Genomic DNA, 18,542 nt, shown 5'->3' with positions numbered 1-18,542 from the left:
CTGACCATAGAGAAGAAACATTTGATGATGAAATTGTTATGAAAGCCAAACATTTTGATGGCCCTGATATTGTTAATGAAAGAAAAGGTAGCTAGTGTAAGAGTACCTGCAAAATTTCAGATTTTAACTTTAGCTCCACCCTCTTGGTCAAAAGAAAACATAATGTTAGAATTCAATGATAGTGAGTATGTGGTTCAACAAGCAAGGAAACTGAAAACAGAAATGGGTGTTTCATCAGTTCCTAAACCAAAAAGGGAGGAAGTTATTGCTGATGAAGTGGTAAAGATTTCTAACAAAATGATGAATATACTCGAATGTTACGAGGAGCAAAAAAAGGTAGGATTCCAAAGAATGTGTATATGCAAAACAAGAGTCATCCTTTCAACTTAAGAGAACTGTACTCTCGTTTTAAATGGGAGAACTAAAACATTAACATTGGTCTTTCTAAATTCTGCTCACTATGACCGAAGTGGTGCATTTTAGCCAGTGCTACAGGCACTCATTCAAAGAGAGAGAGACAGAGAGAGAGAGAGAGAGAGAGAGAGAGAGAGAGAGAGAGAGAGAGAGTGTTTGCACGAAAATGTAAAACTGCTGTTGGATGTGGAATAAGAAGAAACATACAAAGAACTTATAAAATTTCTTGTATGTGACTCTGAAAACTACGACCGCATGCTTAATCACTGTGATAACTGTCCCAGTGATGACAAACTGTCAGAATTATTTACCAAAAATTAGCTTACAAAGATGCTGACGATTAAATTGAATTCAGCCTATGGATAAACATAGATCATGAGGCAGAATTGGTAAAGGTCTACAACTGTTGCGGAATACAAAGACTGGTTGGTAACAAAATTACAGGCACTTAATCCACTCTCATTTGTATCTGTCAGTTAAACTGATTGAAAAAATTGAAAGAAAATCTAACACTGGCAAAAGCAATTCTGTTCGTGGACTCTGCTGAAAACTACAGTTTTGTAGTTCAGAATAAAATTCAGCGTTGCTACTGGACAAGAAGCAGCTGTACAATCCATCACGTTTGTGTTTATGTGGTAAATGAAGAAAGTGAATTGGCAATAGTGAACCACTGCTTTGTAAGTGATGATATGGAACATGATGTAGGACTTGTAAATGCTGTCCAGAAAGAAGTGGGTAAGTGGCTGGCAGAGCATTAGCCCGAAGCGAAGAAAGTGCATTATTTCACTGATGGACGGGCTGCTCAATATAAGAATAGAAAAAGCTTTAAAAATTTGTGTGAGCACAAAAACGATCTTTCTATTGATGCTGAGCATTCCTTGTTTGCTACAAGCCACGGTAAATCTATGTGCAGTGGTTTGGGAGCAATTATAAAATGTATATTGAGAAGAGCTAGTCTTCTATTAGCGGATGACGCACAAATAACAACTGCACATCTTAAATTAACATTAGTGTGGCTAGAATAATTGTTGTTTAAAGACGATAATTTGACACCCTAATGTAAGTTAACCCATTTAATGAAAATCTTTCAATTAAATTTAAAACTTTTGGTTCTGTTCTTTCATGAGGCAGCCTTACTATAGGTTGTCAGTTTACATAATCTGATTTGAACGATCTTCTGAACAATGATCAATGATGTGATGCACATTAAGTGAACATTCAATACCTATCAAAACAAGGCGTACTTCCCTCCTCTTCTTCAAAAAAAAAAAAAAAAAAAAAAAAAAAAAAAAAAAAAAAATCAGAGTTTCCACAAAAATAAATCTTGTATCAGCTTTTTTATTTGAGCGGAGCTTCGGTTATTTGTCTTGAACTACTAAATCTGCTACTAGCGAATATTCAAGCATTTGCAAGGCTGAATATCATAGGGTGACATTTCATTCACACTGGAAAGGAAATACGTAAATCGGATTGTTCAAAATTCGAGCCTAGTGAACAATGAAAGCCATGAAGTGTGACTTCACATGTTACGTACATGTCGTATGGCATGGAATTAAGTGTATGTTTCACTTGTAGAGGTCGGTCATTTGGTTTGTTTATAATAGGTCAATGCTGTTTATTTCTTGTGGTTGGTGACCCAGATCGTGTTGTGCACGATACTTGGGTAGATGTAGTAAAGCTGTCAATCCATTTAGGGAAAATGTGTTTTGGGTTACCTTTTGAAGAAAGCTAGTAGTACAGACATGGGCCTAGTGTAGTCCGAGGTCTAGATTAGGATGGAAGGTGACAGTTTCGTTACGGGGTGGAGAAGCAACAAATGCAATATGACAAACTCGAGTTTTCGTATACATTGCACATTTCCTGGTAACATTTATGCCTTTAATCAAAAGCCTGTTTTTGCACTTTGGTCTCATATTTGCAAGCTTCTAACATAATTGAAGGGATTAGTAACAAGAACATTCCCATCCCATAGCTCCTCTATTCCTGTGGGGATCCCGTTCATTCTTGGTTTTTATTTTGAAATTTTTTTCGTGTTGTTAGTGACAACGAACATTTGATCGTTCTTAAGAGTTGTATGTGTGCTAAGTTAATTATGTCAATGATCTATTGGTGGAGTGTGACGTTGGTAAGTAATGGCCAATATTCCTGAGTGTGCATACCGATCAGTACTTGGCTTGTAAACAACATTTTATAGATCTTCTCAACACCTTGACATCAACGTTTCCTTTGTGTAATTGTTGATTTTATAGACGAAAGCATTATAAGATTAACTTACTTCATATTCTCTCATTGACTGATATCATATGGAATAATTTTCTGGAACAACTCCAAGCACAGACACAAGGTACTCTTTGTACAGAAACCTGCTGCAAGTTTAATATAAAATGTCCTTTCCTGAACTTCAGGTATGCAACTATTTAAAAAGATTAGACATTCTATAATATGAGGGACAAATACAGCATCCATTATCAACATCTTAGCCCAACTCTTGCACAGAAATAAGTGTGCAGCTATAAAAAAAAGGTTAGCTCCTCCCGTGTGAATTAGCGAGTCAGACTGGTTATGAAAGTCTTAAATATGATTGACACCATTTCTCCTCATCATCTGCTCCAACTCCGTGGATGAATATTTGAACAGGTATCACCTGATTTACTTTTTAAAATTTTGTTGGAGATTTAAGATGTATAAAAAAAAAATCACGATGTTATATACAGGGTGTTTCAAAAATGACCGGTATAGTGAAACGGCAATAAAAACTAAACGAGCAGCGATAGAAATACACCGTTTGTAGCAATATGCTTGGGACAACAGTACATTTTCAGGCGGACAAACTTTCGAAATTACAGTAGTTACAATTTTCAACAACAGATGGCGCTGCAAGTGATGTGAAAGATATAGAAAACAACGCAGTCTGTGGGTGCGCCATTCTGTACGTCATCTTTCTGCTGTAAGCGTGTGCTGTTCACAACGTGCAAGTGTGCTGTGGACAACATGGTTTATTCCTTAGAACAGAGGATTTTTGTGGTGTTGGAATTCCACCGCCTAGAGCACAGTGTTGTTGCAACAAGACGAAGTTTTCAACGGAGGTTTAATGTAACCAAAGGACCGAAAAGCGATACAATAAAGGATCTGTTTGAAAAATTTCAACGGACTGGGAACGTGACGGATGAACGTGCTGGAAAGGTAGGGCGACCGCGTACGGCAACCACAGAGGGCAACGCGCAGCTAGTGCAGCAGGTGATCCAACAGCGGCCTCGGCTTTCCGTTCGCCGTGTTGCAGCTGCGGTCCAAATGACGCCAACGTCCACGTATCGTCTCATGCGCCAGAGTTTACACCTCTATCCATACTAAATTCAAACGCGGCAACCCCTCAGCGCCGCTACCATTGCTGCACGAGAGACATTCGCTAACGATATAGTGCACAGGATTGATGACGGCGATATGCATGTGGGCAGCATTTGGTTTACTGACGAAGCTTATTTTTACCTGGACGGCTTCGTCAATAAACAGAACTGGCGCATATGGGGAACCGAAAAGCCCCATGTTGTAGTCCCATCGTCCCTGCATCCTCAAAAAGTACTGGTCTGGGCCGCCATTTCTTCCAAAGGAATCATTGGCCCATTTTTCAGATCCGAAACGATTACTGCATCTTGCTATCAGGACATTCTTCGTGAATTTGTGGCGGTACAAACTGCCTTAGACGACACTGCGAACACCTCGTGGTTTATGCAAGATGGTGCCCGGCCACATCGCACGGCCGACGTCTTTAATTTCCTGAATGAATATTTCGATGATCGTGTGATTGCTTTGGGCTATCCGAAACATACAGGAGGCGGCGTGGATTGGCCTCCCTATTCGCCAGACATGAACCCCTGTGACTTCTTTCTGTGGGGACACGTGAAAGACCAGGTGTACCGCCAGAATCCAGAAACAATTGAACAGCTGAAGCAGTACATCTCATCTGCATGTGAAGCCATTCCGCCAGACACGTTGTCAAAGGTTTCGGGTAATTTCATTCAGAGACTACGCCATATTATTGCTACGCATGGTGGATATGTGGAAAATATCGTACTATAGAGTTTCCCAGACCGCAGCGCCATCTGTTGTTGACAATTGTAACTACTGTAATTACGAAAGTTTGTCTGCCTGAAAATGTACTGTTGTCCCAAGCATATTGCAACAAACGGTGTATTTCTATCGCTGCTCGTTTAGTTTGTATTGCCGTTTCAAATATACCGGTCATTTTTGAAATACCCTGTAAATGGTCACATTGTAACCATTTTTCACAGAGAACTGTTTCATTCTTTAACCTACTGTCACATTCCATGTTATAGGAAGTTGTCGCAAATATTATCCCTCAAAAAACACAAGAAATTAAAGTTGGAAACTTGATTTTTGAGCTATGTGCATATTTTCCCTTACGTTGAGGAACAGTGGTATGATCCGGAAGGTTGTGTAAAATTTTTTCAACACATTTTAACAAAAGATCATTTAGTATTTAGTTATCTACACTGTTGCATGTGTCCTCCTGGAATCTAGTGTAAAGAGTTGTTATTCATTACAGAATTCTCGTACTTTTAGAAGCGAGTGGATAACCATCGGTTCTGATGGATGTAATAGGCTTCAGTGTCAGCTATAAAATTTGTTGTATCATGACATGTCTTGAAACTGGCTCATTTATATCAGAAATGGCTATTTTAGAAATCCCCCCCCCCCCCCCCCGGATAAATTTCTGTAGCTGCCTTTGCACTGGCATGTAATCAGGAGGCAGCAAGACTAAATTTGTCGAACATAAGTTATACAGCTATTGCTAAAGCCATAGTATTATTGTACTACTATCAGCAAATAATGCTGCAACTGACTAAACGAGAGGTGTAATGGGAATATGGGATATCACTTCTGGGACTATATGATGAAACTTTGCACATTTGCTTATTCTTATAACATACGAACTTGTGCCAAATATTTTTGTTTACAGACTAAAACATTTTTTATATTGAATTTTAAATGTAGATATTCTGATAACTGGGCTTTATAGGAGTGTTAATGAAAAATGGCATTTTTCTACACAAACGCCCATAACTCAGGTGTTAGGAGCCAGAGGGTAGGGAAGGTGGTTTGGGGCTCCTACCCTTGTAACCGCCCCCGGTGTAAAACCTGTCCCATGCACCCTCCCACCACCACTTACTCCAGTCCTGTAACCCGGAAGGAGTACATGATCAAAGGCAGAGCCACGTGTGAAAGCACCCACGTGATTTACCAACTGACCTGCCTACACTGTGACGCATTCTATGTGGGAATGACCAGCAACAAACTGTCCATTCGCATGAATGGACACAGGCAGACAGTGTTTGTTGGTAATGAGGATCACCCTGTGGCTAAACATGCCTTGGTGCACGGCCAGCACATCTGGGCACAGTGTTACGCCGTTCGGGTTATCTGGATACTTCCCACTCACACCAACCTATCCGGACTCCGGAGATGGGAACTTGCCCTTCAATATATCCTCTCTTCTCGTTATCCAACAGGCCTCAATCTCCGCTAATTTCAAGTTGCTGCCACTCATACCTCACCTGTCATTCAACAACATCTTTGCCTCTGCACTTCCGCCTCGACTGACATCTCTGCCCAAACTCTTTGCCTTTTAATATGTCTGCTTGTGTCTGTATATATGTGTGTGTGTGTGTGTGTGTGTGTGTGTGTGAGCGCGCGTGTGTATACCCGTCCTTTTTTCCCCCTAAGGTAAGTCTTACCGCTCCCGGGATTGGAATGACTCCTTACCCTCTCCCTTAAAACCCACATCCTTTCGTCTTTCCATGTCCTTCCCTCTTTCCTGACGAAGCAGCCGTTGGTTGCGAAAGCTAGAATTTTGTGTGTATGTTTGTGTTTGTTTGTGTGTCTATCGACCTGCCAGCGCTTTTGTTTGGTAAGTCTCATCATCTTTGTTTTTAGATATATTTTTCCCACGTGGAATGTTTCCCTCTATTATATTGATATCATCTTTGTTTTTAGATATATTTGTTTATATTTAGTTTTCCCCCACCCAAAAACACCCCATTTCCCGCGCTTGTCCCGTTAGTGTCATTAAGCTTTTTGTGGAAACTGTGTGTGTTTGTTTTTCGATGTATTTTGGTCCTCATAATGTGTACATAGCGACTTTATATGCACGATACTGGAATTGTGGTTTAAGGTCGTTTCCGTCATATTTGTGACGTCATGGGTCAAAGCAGATGGGCGGGATCAGACGCTTCCATATTTCCCCAGAAAAAATACAGATACATTGAAAAATACTTAACCTGGTGGGAACTTACAATTGGTCTTAAATAATTCCCAAGATAGTACATATTGTAATAAAATTATTAATGGGTTTCTATGAATGGACACACAAATAAATCTGAAATCACAACACAAGTGTTGTGATGGAAAAACAATAATTCTAAGTAAGATCATCCAAACATGACACCCACTGCTTCAGATTTTTACAAAACTTTTTTCTATTTGTTACTTTCTGCATGGCAATAGTGAATGCAAAATTTCTCCACATAAATGCTCCAACTGAAATTTGTCATTTGAATTGTATTACTTCAGACAAAAATAATAAAACAGAAAGTATCTTATTTTCTAAACATCACTGTGATATTTCCCCAGATGTCACAGAAGGGATGTGTCTTTATTAGAAAACAAATTAATAACTATTCTAGACTTAAGCTGTTGTGATCCAAACAATGATTTTAAAATCAAGTTCAAGACAAATAACCGAAGCTACCCTCAAATAATCATTAATATTAAAATTCGTCTGTTATGACATTACAACTGACTTTTAACAGGGTGAGTGTGGTCTACCATTTCTAATCAATTGATACTATGTACATTTTTAGGCATTTCGTCACTTAAGTTTGAGTCACGTATGATTCAATGACATGTTTGTACATGTCGTAGATAAAATTCAAAAGGTCCGGCATGCTGATCCAGAACAGAAACGGTGACAATTCACAGACTTTACAAATATCCCATACAGTACTCGTCATAGTACGAAGAAACAAACCCATTCATACCAAATTTGTTTACTTTACCAATGCCTATAGACTCCAAGAGATGACACTTCCATATGACATGGATGCTAGCACAGACTAGTTGATACGTGGAAAAGTTCTTTCGTAGGCACAATACTCACCAGTTCATAATGTGCAGCAGATAAGCTTATCATAGTGTAAACAATGATTGCAATCCTGTCCTTACTGATAACCAACCAGACGTTCATCTGCAACACAGTGTTTCAAAAATCATTCCTTTCCCTAGGTGCTCTGCTAATTGTGATCAAGTAATGATTATTGTTAAATGCATGACAAAAACCAAATCAGCAGAACGTTAAATGCCTAATTCCTGTGTTTTGGCAACTGATAAATCTCTCATGGTTTAAAAAGTCTTTAGATGTCAAATGTCAGAATATTACGGGGCAACGTCTAGATACTACATGTATGGAATAGAACAGCCAAATACAAGCACTCCGTGTCAATGTTCTAAGAAAGAAGTTTTTTCTGCCCTTGAGCATCTTTGTCTACACTGATTTGCGCGCTGTTATCTTGTGGAAATCTAAAGCGTTTAGATAAAATCTGTGGTCATCTAACATACGGAACTCATATCACGGCCTACCAATAGTTGTGTCACTGTATAGGTTTTGAACGATGTCATTTTGATTACAAGAGTATTGCAGTTGAGGTAAATTTTTGCAGATAACACATTTAACTACGTATTTGACAAGTTTTTACAGGATCTCCCTAAATGCGCTGAGAAATTGAACATTTGCACTTAAACTGCCAGATTAGTCGTATCAGAAGGAATTTTTAAAACCTCTTTTAGTATACTGTCATCGCCATGTATCAAAACATTCAGAAACAAACTGTCGTCTGCTTGGTTATAAATTTTAATTAATTTCTAAAGAAAATACTGATGTCGGTATTGATTTTGCTAATATGACTTAAATATGCTGCATACACCTATTTATATAACTGGAGATAAGAAAACCACCTCTAATTATACTCATTTCATTCCTTCAGTTCCCTTTATACTGCAAATCTTTGAGAAAGTGGTCTATAATACAGTACTGACGTTTATCTCAGCAGAACTTGTTAACTGTCTTTCAATGGCCAGACTTCGGTCCTCTCGCAGCGTAGTGTAATGCAGTGTCAAGTTGTGTCGTGTGCGCGTGAACTTAAAGCATATGTAGAAGTATCATTACCGCACAGTTGTCAATCGGCTTTCTGTGTTAGCAGCCAGAGGCACCGGTATTGTCGGTGAATTATTCCGAGCAGTCATAGAGATTTTATTATTTTTTATATACATTCTTGTGCTGTTCTTTTCCTTAGTGACAAGAAATAGTTTTAGTTCAGATACATTTATCGATTCTAGGATGGTGTGTCTTACCCATGAGCTTGCCACTTCCTTGTGAAGAGCTTGACTCCTTAGGCGAACTCAATAAACAAATGGTTCGCATCTGGTATGATGGATTCATTGGAGGCGACGATTCCGTCAGTTTCAGAGCACTTACCCCTATTCTGGCCACACGACCCAGCACTATGGTTCCGTAAGTGGAAGCTGCTTTCCTTTCTGCTGGTATTATGGCAGACGCCACCAAATTTGCGTTGGTTGTAAATCAGCTGGAGAATTGTTACACCACTGAAATGGAAGACGCGATCACCACACCACCTAGAGTCGACATGTTATAAAAGCTAAAATCAGAATTGATACATTGGGTTTCCACATCACAAGATGAATGGCTCTGGCAAGCATTAAGCCACAAGGACATAGGAGATTGAAAATCTTCCCAATATTTATGGCATTCGCACAGGAATGTGGACACTAGAACAGAGCCAGACAACCAGCTGCACACTTTGTAGAGCAGCCACTTGCTGCCACAGACGAAAGCCATCATAGCATTGCAGACAGAGGTGCTTTTGGATGCGGTGGCTGACTTGGCCAATTGGGTAGTGGACTGTATAGTTCCTGCTCCGATTGGCTCATCAGTTGCAACGTGTGACAACATGCCGACAATGTCAAGTAATCGAGTTCATCAACGATGTTCTCTATCCCAACTGATGCACTGGCTGTGATGTCTCATAGCCTAGTATCAAAATGGTCACATGGGCAGATTACGACAATCTGGCAGCTAAGTTCGAGACCCTCACCAAGTGAATTGACGAGTTGCTATCTTGGTGTGACAGCAGCAGTGACAGAAACTGGTACCAAAAGAGGTCTCGAAGTCATTCCCCTCCTCAATATCCGGACAAGAACAGCAACCAGTCTGCTGATATCACAGAAGATTTGGGGACCGGCCACACAAGCACGTATCACCACGCACGTACCAAAAACCAGCAACAGTTGGACGTAGTCACAGCTTCTGGTTGCCAAGCATTGTCCTGGCGCCAGAATGAGGTTTTCACTCTGCAGTGGAGTGTGCGCTGTTATGAAACTTCCTGGCAGATTAAAACTGTGTGCCAGACCGAGACTCGAACTCGGGACCTTTGTCTTTCGCGGGCAAGTGCTCTACCATCTGAGCTACCCTAGCACGACTCACGCCCCGTCCTCACAGCTTTACTTCTGCCAGTACCTCATCTCCTACCTTCCAAACTTTACAGAAGCTCTCCTGCGAACCTTGCAGAACTAGCACTCCTGAAAGAAAGGATATTGCGGAGACATGGCTTAGCCACAGCCTGGGGGATGTTTCCAGAATGAGATTTTCTCTCTGCAGCGGAGTGTGCGCTGTTATATCCTTTCTTCCAGGAGTGCTAGTTCTGCAAGGTTCGCTTCTGTAAAGTTTGGAAGTTAGGAGACGAGGTAATGGCAGAAGTAAAGCTGTGAGGACAGGGCGTGAGTCGTGCTTGGGTAGCTCAGTTGATAGAGCACTTCCCCGCGAAAGGCAAAAGCCCTGAGTTCGAGTCTTGGTCCGGCACACAGTTTTAATCTGCCAGGAAGTTTCATTGTCCTAGTGCTTTTTAATCAGTGATCGGAATTTAGGCTGCAAATATCTAGTGGATACTGGGTCAGGAGACTGCTACATTGTTGTAGAGCAGCAACCTTATTCTATGTGTCTGCTGTGAACAATTTGTCAGTAGCAATGTACGGCACCCACCCAATGTATGGAAGTAGACCTGGAGCTGCGCCCAGCATTTATATCAGATTTTAAAGTCACAGATGTCGCTGAACCCATCGTCGGTGCTGATCTATTGGCGAACTATCACCTGCTACAAGATAAGGTGAACACAGTTAGTGGATGGCGTAACCATTCTGGTGGCTTTGGCGTTCCGTCGCTACTCGGTGGTGCACTCAGATGAAGATATGCAGGCAGATGCTGCAGAGTATGGTTTCCAGCCTTGACGTGACCCTCAGGAGCACCGAAAGCTGTATATCATGATACTGTACATGATATCAATACCACAGATAGCTCACCAGTTTCCTGTCAACCATGACGTCTGACCCCAGAGGGATTACGATCACAAATGCACAATTTAATGACATGCAGGGGGAGAGAGGATTATGTGGCCATCCAGTGGTCCATGGTCCTCTAACATACACCTACTGCGAAAGAAAGATGGTGCATGGCGCACTTTGGGGATTACAATATCTTCTACACCCAGATGTTGCCAGATTGTTATCCTGTTTCTCTACAGTTGGATTACAACTATGCATTATGTGATGTGACAGTTTACAGTGTACTATACTGTATTAAGGTGTGTACACAAATGCATGTAGTGAAAGAAGACATTCTAGAAACAGCACTCACTACCCCATTCAGTTTGTTTGAGAGTCTGTATATGACATTGGACTTGCGAAATGCTGCACAAACGTGGCAGCAGTTTATCGTTGTGGTACTGCAAGGACTATCCTTCTGTTTAACGTACTTACGTGACATGCTTATCTTCTTGTCAAGCATGGAACGACATGAGCAATACCTGACAAGTCTTGGAAAGGCTCAATACATAAGACGTGTACTAAACACAGCCAAGTGTAATTTTGGACAGCCACATAGCGATTTTTTAGGACACTGTATTCCATTGTAGGGCTCATTTCCTCTGGCTGAAAAGGTAGAAGCATTTTGCAGATGGTGCGCCCACATACTGTTTGGGAGTTCCGACGTTTTCTAAACATGCTGAACTTCTATCAGCAACTTCTTCCACACTCAGTGGCATTATAAGAACCTTTTACCACAACACGTATTGGCAGTACTCATGTACATGCACTGTGCACGACTTACCTCCGCCTCATCCATGCGGGAGCTTCTCGCTGTAGTCCTCATACATCAGTTGTATTGCTGAATGGTATCGTCCCTAGCTTCGAAGTATTTTACGAACTGTGGTAGAAGTGAAGTTTAATGCTCCATTTGCTGTAAAAGTAAATGCAATTGGTGTGTACCATCAACTACAAAATTAATAGGGATGTATGAAACTGATGAGGCGCTTTACAACATGAGGCACCCTGAATACAAAAATAGATTAAGAAGATTGGAGCGCTATAAAAATATTGCAGAGATCATTAGCCATGAGATATGGTTTTCGGACAAAAAATGTAATTGATTTGTTTATAAAATAAAAATAATTCTTAATGCACATAAAGTGTATCGAAAATTTATTTACATTCAGACATTGGTCCTTTAGTTCTTTAATAAATTGCTGCACACATTTCACGTATTATTTTCGTTAATGTGCACTGTGGTATTCGAGTGCTGTACCGTAAGCTAGAGTAACTCTCTCCTGTAGCAAGGAATCAGTGTTTTACAGTGAGCCCCTCTTCTGCAGATATAGCAGTTCTTAAATGAGTATTGTGCTCTGTGATGTGAGGATACACTTTACTGAGCACATACTGAAATATGTGCTCATCCATTCTTAAGTAATTTATGTATGACTTGACGTCTTCCACTGTACGCTCACATAACACGTTTTCTTGATGCTTTTATTGTCTCGTCGTAAAACCCACGGCTGCACCCAGGTAGGTTTGCTTTTTTTCCCCCACTCCTCTTCCACATCTGCACACAGTGCAATTGTGGTACATGGAAACTGCTGCGGTTAATAACAAGTTGTTGTTGTTGTTGTTGTTGTTGTTGTCAGCCATCTTGATCTTTGATGAAAAATATGATGGCAGTGTAATACCCCTTTTTAGCGTCATGACAAAGATTTTTGTCAAATAAATTTTATGAATATTTGATCATATCTTTGATCAAATCTTTGACAAAGAAATTTGATAGTGTAATACGGGCCTAAGCAATATCATCAAAACAAGACATGTGTACACATATATTAGCAGAACAACCTAGATTGAGCTTCAAGTAGCCTCGGAGAGCTATTGGCAGCCAACTGACACAGAGACATTTACAACTCCTGGCTGTGAACAGTGGTTGCTCTGGCTGCCAGCAGCTGGTTGTAAGATCCCAGCTATACCACCTTGTAGCCATTCACCCTGGTGGCCCTTCATTTACAAGTTAAGGGGGGGGGGGTGGCAGAATTCATAATTTTGCGTGACACTCAGTAACATTAGAAAGAAGGTAGTAAAAGTAGTATCATATTCACTGGTTCTGTGGTGTAATGGATAAGGTAAGACATTGATGTGACGGATAGGGTAACACATTGATGTGCATACGGTCGTGGGTTCAATTCTTGTAAGGTATTTCGATTTTCTTTTCTTTTTAAATTTCTATCAATGTTATTTTGAACATTATTTTCATTCAACTAATTGGTTCAAATGTAATTATTATTTCTATTTCTTTGTCACATCATTTTAATCATTGTTTGAACTTCATTTGCTCTCATTTTTCTCCCTGTAATTCTTTTCCAATTGAAATCTTTGCTCGTGTGATTTTAATTAATTTTAAGTATTAATTTCAACTTGTTTTATTTTGTTTTATCATCATTTTCTTTTGTCCATGTTATTGCATTCATTATTCCTATTCTCCACTTTGCTTGAATTTAATTTTATTTATAATCCCTTCTTTCATTTAAATCTTCATCTGTTTCTATTTTTCCATAGCACAATAGGAATTTAGGCTATGTTTTAAATGCTTGTACAACAATTACACACTCATCTTCTGGCAAAAAATACAATTTTGACACCACTGCGCAGTCAATATAGATAGATTGTTTCGTCTTTTGATTTTTAATCAATAGATCATAATTTTCAAATATATAGTAGATAAGTATGATTAAATTCACATTCGAAAAAATTCCAAGTGTAAAAAGAATGATATAAACAAAAACTGAGAAGAAATATAAATAAAAAAACTACATTTAAACCAATTAATTAAATAAAAATAATGATCAAAGCCATTTAGACAAAGATTTTTTTAAAAATTTAAAATACCTAATGACATTCGAACTCACAATCTTCAGCTCGAGAAGGCCTTAACCCTTTCAATTACATCACGCAATCTGTCTACAAAATTTTTCTCATAACACTACCGAATGTCATGTAAAATTCCGAAACTTTTTTTCCATCGATTACTTGCAAATGAGGGTCCACTAAGGTGTATGGCTGCAGCACGTGATACCTGAGATCGAAACCTGTATCACCTCTCCTTGTTAGCCCTGGAAGGAAGGAGCACTGCTACCTCCACATTACATGGAAAGTCATTCCATGTGGGTGGTTACAGCAATGTATATATCACAAATGAGAGTTAAAAAAATTAGCGGAGAATTCCTGGTTTCAGGAGGACGATGGTGTCAAGAAGCTCCTGATAAATTAATGGTGAGTGGGAGGGGTAGGAGGGGGAGGGGGGTGGCACACAGCAATACTGACTTTTCTCTCCTGTCACTTGAGCTATATACCAAGCATGAACTGTGTTTTAACCACAGTTTCAAACATTGATAATTTATATGCCACGCTTTGAAATATTAAGTATTTAAAAATTTGTGGTTTATAAAACTGAATCTCAATGCTAGGTTAAAACACAGGATTCCCAGAGATTTTACAATATTCCCTGATTTTTCCAGATAAAATGTAATTCCCTGAGAATTCCAGGTTTTCTAGGAGAATCGCCACCCTGAAGTTACATATGTGGTCATCCTCCGAACACAAATATAGTGTCAGCCAGCATACTCTGGTAATGTTTTATGTAATATGGGTTGAGCAAGGACATGAAGATGACTCTGTATTAAGTATTTGCAGAACTGAAAATTGGGAAACACTGATAACTTTGTTTATAGTGATAACATATTCGAATTGTTGTGTCATTCACACTTGCTCCTCCAGCATGTCTCTCAGGCTATTTCTACTTCATCCACAAATCTCATACTCACTTCTCTGTAATTATGTTTCTTCCATTGCTAATGGAAATGTCCTGACAGGATTTGTTGGGAACCCGTTAACATTAATTCTTGCGTAATTACAATGTGAAACCTGTCAATATGGGTACTGGATGGAAGCCTTTGTTCAACCCACCATGTGAAAACAATGTTTAAAACTCTAGAAATTGACATTCTTACGTGAAAGTTACAATAAGCAAGTGATTCAATTGCAGGTGAGGACAGCAATGTAATTGTAGTTTGTTTTCATTATGTCCTGTGTTTCTCTTTGCAACATGGTAATTTTACACTGCCGAATGTATGAACCAGTCAGAAAAGTAGTTGGCCTATTATGTTACCAAATTCAACAATGTGCAAAAATACAGAATGTGTAGCTGTATCCAGTACAGACCCGCGCACAGCTGGTACCACATGTGCACTGCAATGGTGAACCAATAACACTGCCCCCTTCGACACTTAAGTATCAATGCCTTTGTTGTTTCTGCCTTGGTGTGTGGTAGGTCCCGTTTATCTTCATCACCACAAACAACTTTTGCCCAGAAGCAAAATAAAAAAAAAAAAAAAGTATCAGGCAATTACTATTCTATAATGAGTAGACATTAACCAGCGTTATGCCTTTATGGTAACTATGTTTGTTATGAAGATAACAGCAGCAATAAGTCTTTTCTAAGTAGCAGCCTATATTTCTGACTTGGGAATTCACTTGCTATCACAGTGCATTTGTCACACAAACATCACATTATTACAAATGTAGTGGAGTAACTTTGGCGGATTCATCTGTGTGAGTTTAACGATGACTGCTTTGCCTCATCTCAAAACTTCCTCTTTCCTGAAGCATCACAAGGCGAGAAATACTCTGCCTGAGTAGCGTTATGCCCACCTTCAACAACAGAAGAAAAGTAATGAAGATGGAGCTTTGAATCAAGGATTGCTAGTACTGTGCACAAGATATTACTTGAAAGCTGTAGTGCTGTCCTAAATACCTATAGTGTCAATAAGAAATAATTATAGCACTTACTGCATAAAAATTTCTCAGCTCATTAGCAACATCAAATTTGGATAAAATTCCAAGCTTTCAATGATATCCTCTATCACCTTCATCAGCGACTAAAACTGGCACAGAAGAACATCTGATTGGCCGGATTACACTACGATGGCACATACAGAGGTGGCGCCCCTCTACATCTGTAGATTTTGCTCGCACTCTATACCTAGCATTGCTTGCAGTAACACCCATCGCATCAGGTGGTGAATTGTGAGTATTCCTCTGTGTTTTTTCCTTATCAAGTGCAAGCTTCCATGCATTGCTAAGGGCATAACTGGTGTCTCTATTGAAATTGTTTTCACAAAGTCTAGTTTCAACTGCTTCTCCAATCATAGGGTCCCAATAGTTTGATTTGTGAGCAATTATTCTCGTATGTTCAAACAAAATCTTGTGCGTATTTGACAGGCTGTGCCCTCTGCCAGCACATGGACTTATTGGGACTCATGATCAGAGAAGCAGTTGAAATTAGACTTTGTGAAAACAACTTCAAAAGAAACACCAGCTGTGCATTTAGCAATGCACAGAAATGTGGACATGACAAGGAAAAAAACTCAGAGGAATACTTCTCGCAATTCATCACCTGAAGAGATGGATGCTGCTGCTAGATAGAGAGCACAAGCAAAATTCGCGGACATAGAGGACACCACCTGAGTACGCACCATCGTGATGTAATCCAGCCAAACAGGTGCCATTCTGTGGGTATAAAAGAGGGAACCTTGTCAGTTCGTGACAGTCAGTTATAGGAGGATATTACGGAAAGCTTGGAATTTTATCCGAATTTGACACAACAAATGAACTGAGAAATTTTTATGCATGGACTCTGTCATGAAACACTTCATAGTCATTATTCTACTTACTGTTCTGCTAACTTACATTCTCCATAGATGAGTAGTGTTTCTACTTTCTCTTCATTAGTGAACACTGTACTCACACACTCCTTAACTAAAGACGGTTGACTGGATGATCAGGGTGCATTTTTTTTTTTTTTTGTGTGTTTCAATTTGCTTACTGTCAGCTCCAGCAAGTGGACGAGTTAAGTTACCTCGCATACCTGCGGTGTATGCCAGTACTTGAGAGTCAAAGTTAATTTTCCATTATGTTCAAATAACACCACGTTTAAGTGAATTTTACACTGTGATATGTTTCAGAGCATGTCTTGAGGAGAGGAAGTGAATTATCAAATAAAAAATATAGGCAGCTATTTAAAAAAAAACTTAATGCTGTCCATATCTTCATAATTAACAAAGTTACAAGAAACTCCAGGTATGAAGGAAAAGACAGACTGCTATTTACCATGTAGACGACGTGTGAAGTTGCAGAGAAGCACAATTAAAAGACACTTACACAAAGCTTTTGACTGCAGCCTTCATCAGCAAAACAGAAACACGCACCATTCACACACATTAGCAAGCACACCACCAACTCTGGCAGAGTGAGACCCTCAGCATACAGAACAGGGAGTTCTCGCCACTGCAGATACGCCTTCCCCATCTCGTCAAGGGCTTCACAGACACTATGCCCCAGACCTAGTCCACAAAAAGATCTCCCAGGCCATTTCCCCTCGCACCCCCAATCCCCCCACCATCACCAAGAATCAGATCCAAAGGAGTGCCCCCTTCATCACCCAGTAACACAACACACTGGAACAACTGAACCATATCCTTCACCCTGAAAAGAGAAACATTCTACCAAAGATCCTTTCCACCCAACCTCCAAACATCCTAGTTCATCACTAAGTTACTCCCAATTCCAACTCCTTACCACAAACAAGGATTGTGTCCCTGTGGGAGATACAGGTGCCAGACCTGCCCAAATCCCCCCCTCCAAACCCTTTCTACACCAGTCCTGTCACAGATTTACCCTACCGCATCAGAGGCCCTGCCACCTGTGAAAACAGCCAGGTCATTTACCACCACTGCTGTAATCACTGCACAGCTTTTTATACAGTATGACTACCAACCAGCTGTCCACCAGGATGAACGGCCATCACCAAACTGTGGCCGAGAGCAAATTAGACCACCTGGTGGAACAACATGCTGCTGAAAATAACATGCTCGATTTCAAGGGCTGCTTCACTACCTGAGCCATCTGGAACCTCCCATCCACCACCAGCTTTACTGAACTGTGCAGATCAGAGTTATCGTTACGATACATTTTCTGCTCCCGTGATTACCCTGGCCTCAACCTAGTGTGACACACTGTCCCCACATCCTCCACCCAACAGTTTCGACCCCTCTGTCCTATTCTCTCCTCCCCATTCTCGTCTGAATGGTGTATGTTTCTCTTTTGCTGATGAAGGCTGTGGCCGAAATTTTTATGTAAGAGCCTTTTAACTGTGCCTGTCTGCAACTTCGTGTCATTTTTATGGTAAGTAGCAGTCTATCTTTTCCTACATTGTTAGTTACAAGAAAGCTGACTGTGCTGGTCGATGGCCCCCTCGTAGCTAAACAACATTTGCTTGATACATTTTTTATTTTGCTTCTGGACAAAAAGTTATTCAGGGTGGTCAAGAGAAATGGAACAGCTTGTAGCTGGCCAAACACCTTTTGACATCAAATTATTGGTACAGCACTAGCCTATTAAAATTTCCGTCACCAACTTCTGTATTTCTATATTCAGTCATTTACCACCTCCTCCTTTTCTGATCTGGGAAGAATGTTATGTTTTCTGTCACCAAGCATGCTGACTGCTCGTGGACATGACTGTCAGTCAGTTAAACCAACAACAACAAAAAATCAGTCTGTCCAATAGGTGTGACACTGAGACTGACAGTGCACAAAGAAAAACAATTAATA

General features: G+C 40.1%; 1 protein-coding gene across 2 annotated transcripts in view; it reads right to left on the bottom strand.

The window, feature by feature from the left end:
* The window catches only part of LOC126425120 (mitochondrial 2-oxodicarboxylate carrier-like), a 102,148-nt gene extending 90,332 nt beyond the window's left edge, over positions 1-11,816 (bottom strand). The window contains exon 1 of one of the 2 annotated variants that reach the window (XM_050088054.1): positions 11,666-11,816. The gene's annotated coding sequence lies outside the window, so the exon portion shown is untranslated. Of the gene's footprint in view, positions 1-7,469; positions 7,528-11,665 lie in introns of those variants that run through there. The other variant, XM_050088052.1, reaches the window with a different exon arrangement.
* Positions 11,817-18,542: the final 6,726 nt, after the last annotated feature.

Source organism: Schistocerca serialis, chromosome 10, assembly GCF_023864345.2.
Source record: "Schistocerca serialis cubense isolate TAMUIC-IGC-003099 chromosome 10, iqSchSeri2.2, whole genome shotgun sequence".
Classification (NCBI taxonomy): domain Eukaryota; kingdom Metazoa; phylum Arthropoda; class Insecta; order Orthoptera; family Acrididae; genus Schistocerca; species Schistocerca serialis.
Note: the sequence above shows the minus strand (reverse complement) of the source record. Positions and strands in the feature narration are given on the sequence as shown.